Source organism: Lissotriton helveticus, chromosome 3_1 (genome assembly GCF_964261635.1).
Source record: "Lissotriton helveticus chromosome 3_1, aLisHel1.1, whole genome shotgun sequence".
In the NCBI taxonomy this organism is placed as follows: domain Eukaryota; kingdom Metazoa; phylum Chordata; class Amphibia; order Caudata; family Salamandridae; genus Lissotriton; species Lissotriton helveticus.
This window is the reverse complement of record NC_136061.1, coordinates 1,263,484,132-1,263,489,758: the sequence shown is the minus strand read 5'-3', so window position 1 is coordinate 1,263,489,758 and position 5,627 is coordinate 1,263,484,132. Positions and strand designations below refer to the sequence as shown.

General features: G+C 42.9%; 1 long non-coding RNA gene across 1 annotated transcript; it reads right to left on the bottom strand.

Moving 5' to 3' along the window:
* Positions 1–2,158: 2,158 nt before the first annotated feature.
* On the bottom strand, positions 2,159–4,408 carry LOC144824935 (uncharacterized). Its single transcript, XR_013609190.1, has 3 exons — positions 4,213–4,408; positions 2,686–2,736; positions 2,159–2,448 (listed from the first exon to the last, which is right to left on the bottom strand). It is a non-coding gene; the product is annotated as an uncharacterized LOC144824935 (long non-coding RNA).
* Positions 4,409–5,627: the final 1,219 nt, after the last annotated feature.

Genomic DNA, 5,627 nt, shown 5'->3' with positions numbered 1-5,627 from the left:
GGCGGGGCGGCCGTGCCGTGACGGAACCACTCCGTCACCAGCACAGCGCGTCCGTGGCTCGTGACGGAGTGGTTCCGTCACGAGCACGGAAGAGGTTAAAACGGATGTGACCTACTCAGTGGCGTAACAAAGGCCCCCTGCAGCCCCTGCAGTGCGGGGGAGCCCCCGAGCTCAAGGGGGGCCCTCTCAGCACAGTACCCAGGCCTGAGAGCTACTGAGTGAGTCCGGGGGGGGGGGGGGAGCCCTCGATGTACCTTGCAGGGGGGCCCTCAAGTTTCGTTACGCCAATGGACCAACCTAGGCCCACTATCTGCTGCAGCTGACCTTCAGATAGGAAATGCTGCTCTAAAGATGGCGCCTCTTCCCTCCAGAAGCCTTCTGGGATCCGACTGCCCCCGGCTACCAGTCGATGTGCCAAGCCGCCTGATTTCTCCCTGACTGGCTGCTTGTGCTGCCACAGAAATAATCAATGGTCTTTGAGCACACACAAGGAGCTGAAAGCTGGGCCGAAAGTCTGGCCCATGTTAACATGAGATTGGAAAACTTAATACCCCTGGTCAAAAAGGAAGATCATCCTGGAGTGATTCTGAAGTCATTGGATGACTTCTCCTGCAATTATCTGGGGACGTCATCCCAAACCATCCTGAAGTCTGCCCACAGGGGAAAAAATGTAAACGTGATGACTCTTACTGTAATCACAAAAACTATTCTAGGATGGTGTTCTGATGACTCTCTTACTGTAATCACAAAAACTATCCTAGGATGGTGTTCTGATGACTTCCACTGGCAGGGAGTGATTACCTTTTACAACTCCACGAATACTAATTGACAACTTTAGGATGAGTGTGAATTACTCCAGGATGGGCCCCAGACAATTTAAGGATGATTGTGGATTATTCCTGGATGATCCTATTACCGCTTTAGGATGGAAGTGGATTACTCTGGAATTACCCCATGATAATTTCAGGATGAATGTGGATTACTCAAGGATAAAATGTAATGATAACTCAAAAATGAGCATAGATTCTTTAGGATTATATTAGGACAACTACAGAATGAGCGTGGATTACTAGACAATGACTACATAAGGGCTTTAAGATGGCTATGAAAAACTCTTGCAGGTTTTTATACCAACGGCAGGCCAAGTGTAGATAGCTCCCAGGTGATTTAATGAATAACTTAGAGTGGCTGTGGATCCCTAATACATCATTACGGGCTGGATTACACCTTAAAAATTCCATGTTACAAGCACATTAGCCGACTGCCAGTATTCCCTTGCAGGGTCCCACTATTAGTTTAGGAATATGGATTTGGTGGTAGGGAAATATTTAGAGGATCACCTCCTCAATGAACCTTCCTGTCAAAAACAGGCCTCTTGGATGCAATATGCCCTCTTTATACAATACCATGAATTATTTGCAATGCCTGGAGTTCTAAAGTAAGGCCTAGATTTACAAAAGTGTCACTTAACGCAGCACAACACCCAAATTTGCTGCGTTGCATCACAGGGAGAGAGCAGGAAAGTGCCATGTCTACCCCTCTCCCTTGCACCACTGCACCATTAGGCAGTCGAGCACCATGCACATGTGTTTGCACTATGGTGCAAAGGTGTCTAGCTTAGGTTTTTTACTGGAAGGGCCCCCTTGCAGTACAAAAAATACTATGCCTAGAAAAACCTGAAAACTTTTCCCATGTGGATGAGTGTTGTAACAAATACCAATTTTCTCTGGTTTATAAATCCTGAAAAGATTGTGTGTCAAGTCCGCATTATAAAGCTTAAGCAAACCAAAAACAATACTTCCATAAATCTGGTCCCAATTATAACATCAATATTCTCCTACTCTGGAAAGATTATTTTTTAAACTCTACTGTGAGATGGGTGCACTGTACAAAATAAATCTTAGAAAGATTCCTTCTGGCTAGCTTTGTGCTGTAGCAAGACCATATGCATACAATAGTTGTGGCTTCAACAATGTTATATTTTGCATTCAGATAAGATTAACAACTTGTGCAGCTACTCCCATACTCCTGACTCACTGGGACTTGCCTTACTTTGAGGTACAGAGCATAGCTGAAGCTGTTTAATGTGGTGACCAGTGGCAAAAGACTGAAAAAAGTAATGGTTAAATGAAAAAGCATCAAAGGGGATGTGTTAAGATGTAATTTTATTGATCTAAAACACACCTTTGGCCTCATAGGAGCCAGGATACTGAACAAGAGAACATAGAGAAAGTCCAGGACACTGTTCAAGAGGGGAAAAATGCCAGAATAATACAAAAAAGAACAAAAAGGCTTAATGAAAGCCAGCAACTTCAATTTTTGTTTTTAGATTCGGAGTTTTCTTTAGTCCTCTTCCAGTATTGCAAATCATTATAGCCAGCTTCCTTCTCATAGTTCTGTTGTCCAGTGATGGCCAGCCTTCATCCCTGCACATAGACTTCATAGAGTCTGGAGGAAAAAGAAATTAAAATACATAAGTATCATGTTAACACCACTATTTTAGGTTTTTAATAGGACAGGGCTGCCAATAAAATGTTCCAATCCTTTTATTTCATATAGTGTGCCCGATGAGATATGGTTTCAAGGGTTCCTAAGTTTAACATTACAGTTACTTGGTCAAAGAGGTAATGGTGAGAGCAAGGCATTGATGAAGAGGTGGGAAGGAGGTAAAGAAAGAAGACTCACCTGTCCAAGTGAAGAAACTGACGCTGTTCACCAGACGCTGTCACGCTTCATCTGCAAACAGAAAGCAATCAATACCAGATTTAATTTACAAAACCATCATGGAGGCAGCCATGTAGAGCCGGAACTCTACTTATTACAGTATTCTTATTTGGAAAGCAGTCTAAAAAATTACCATACTGACCAGAAATCCAAATAGTCGCTTACAACCTAATGCTAGGAAATGGGCAACTGATCAAATTATTGGGAGAGCTGAAATTAAATCCCAACTCAAGGCTAAGCGCCAGATTTGCATGTAATTTGTTGCGCAAATTCTCAATGAGTTACAACTCCTCCCCCATTGCTCTTTTGCAGATGGCTGTTAAGTGTGAAGGAGCCCGTGTACAATAATATGAACAAGGACCACATATGCAAACATACATTTTAACACTGTATGTATATTCATGCATTTTCATAGTCCTAAATCAATCAGAGTGGAAATAGTGCCAGTAGTGGATGAGTGTGGTTATGCTTGGGCAACAGAATCCTCCAATACCAGTTGACAAGTGCAAACAGAGCCATGAGGCCATGCTTAGTAAGAGCAAAACAAGGCAAGTTTGCCCCATGGCATTGTTCACCGCCATGCGGAATGGGGCACTCACCACATAACTTAATGGACTCATGATCGTAAGGAACAGGGCACAGCTCTGTGTTCCAGACCATGGACAATGGATATATAATGTCAGGTCACCAGTTGCCATTTCTTTTTTCAGGTTGTAAGTTGCTTAGTCTTACTGGCTGAGAAAAACCTGGAAAAACTAGGAGTTCACTATAGATTAGCACATGGACATACTTTATTATTTTTGCTAAGGTAGCATAAAAAAGGTAATATCGCTGCAAGGGTTCAAACATTTTTGTAAGACTGAATCTCAATGCACAACCACGGTTGCAGTGGCTTTCACATAGCCAAGTGATGGTGCAGGTCAGAAATAGACGTCCAAGACATCCAGACAGGAGAGAGATATCCTATGTGTTCTTTTCCAGCTTGGGGAAGTGACAAGTTTGGCATTTAACAGTTGACTGATTCAATGTTGTCCCTTTACAGTTGCATGGCTGTGGCACCAAGCCCCTTCAACACTCATTCAAACAAATATGCCTCTGGAAATACTATCAGGGCAGATTGATAGCTTTTCCAGGATACCAGTGATCTCTCTGTTCCATAACTATCAAAGCATTTCAAATTCGTTGAACAAGGAGCCATTCTACATCCTCCTTTCAACATCTAAAACAGGTAATACTTAAGATGACCATAATCTATGACGCAAAAGCTGGTTCACAAAAACCAAGGCCCTAAACACCCAGCATTAGACAGAACAAGGCTCAAGGAGAGCAGGGTGCAGGCATTGTCAGTCAAGCCAGCTCCTATTGCAGACAGGGAGCTGGGTGGAGTCAAGTGTGGATAAATTGGTCAGTCAGTGACAAGAACGTGGTTCACGTTCAGTCACAGATCTGCTTAGCATTTCCCGCACTCCCTTTGTGTTGTCAACTTACCCCCTTGGTTCCTGTTGTCCCGCAGTCGGGAATTCATGGTACCTTGATTGGACGTCTCTGACATGTTACGGCTCCTTCACGCGGGTCTTCCTTTTACAGGTCGTTGATCTCTTCTTCCGAGTTCCTGTCCGCATCCATGTTCACTCGCTGGAGGTACCTGCTTGTTTAGCTCTGTTTCTTCACGCCAGAGTTTCTTCAGCCTCTCATCCTGTACAGAATACAATGAGAGAAGAAAGATATATTTAACCACAGAATCCTCATCTGTCAGATATATGGTAGGATGATGATGTTATATATGGTTAGGAGGACAGTTACTTATCTGATTTATCTGATCCACAGAGAGTGGAAAAACTACTGTTATTCTTTTGTTTCCCTTATTTAACACGGGCTGGATATAAAGAGGAAAGGAGGTGAGGCATTGACTGTGAACACAAGACAGGAGTCAGCAAAGAAGTTAAACGCTGGAATAAACCAATTGTAGCCAGGAATAAAGCAGATTACAGAAGGTCTTGCTTGCAGCAACGCTTGCGCGCTGCCAAAGCCCAACCAAAAATGCATATTTATTAACCATACGAAATAAAAAACAAACACTTTATAAAAAATATACAAATGATTTACATTATGTAGAAATATATTGCAGGATTTCCCAAAACCATCGATGATAACCATTGTGTCGATTTTGCTGGGGTTTGTCACAGCAGTCAAGTAGATGAAGTAAGCAAAATTGGGAGATGAACGGAAAGGGTATGAGAAGCATAGAAAGGGAGAAGAGGCGAGGCTGAAGAAGACTGGATGTATTAACAAGCATTTGCAATGCAATAGATCTCATATTTACGAGAGTTAGAGCTATTGGCATTGTAAATGAAAATGCCTTTTATTTATGTGTTGTTTTTAAAGCAGATCAATAAAAGTGATGTTGTGGTGCCCCTGAGTGATGCTCTGGTGGTGCTGAGTGATGCGATAGATAGATCGAGTGAGGGCGAAAGATAGATCGAGTGAGGGCGATAGATAGATCGAGTGAGGGTGATAGATAGATCGAGTGAGGGTGATAGATAGATCGAGTGAGGGTGATAGATAGATCGAGTGAGGGTGATAGATAGATAGATCGAGTGAGGGTGATAGATAGATCGAGTGAGGGTGATAGATAGATAGATCGAGTGAGGGTGATAGATAGATCGAGTGAGGGTGATAGATAGATAGATCGAGTGAGGGTGATAGATAGATAGATCGAGTGAGGGTGATAGATAGATAGATCGAGTGAGGGTGATAGATAGATAGATCGAGTGAGGGGGATAGATAGATAGATCGAGTGAGGGCGATATACATATAGACAGATAGATAGAGTGAGGGCAATCGATACATAGAGTGATGGCGATAGAGAGAGGGCGATAGATAAGTGAGGGCGATAGATAGAT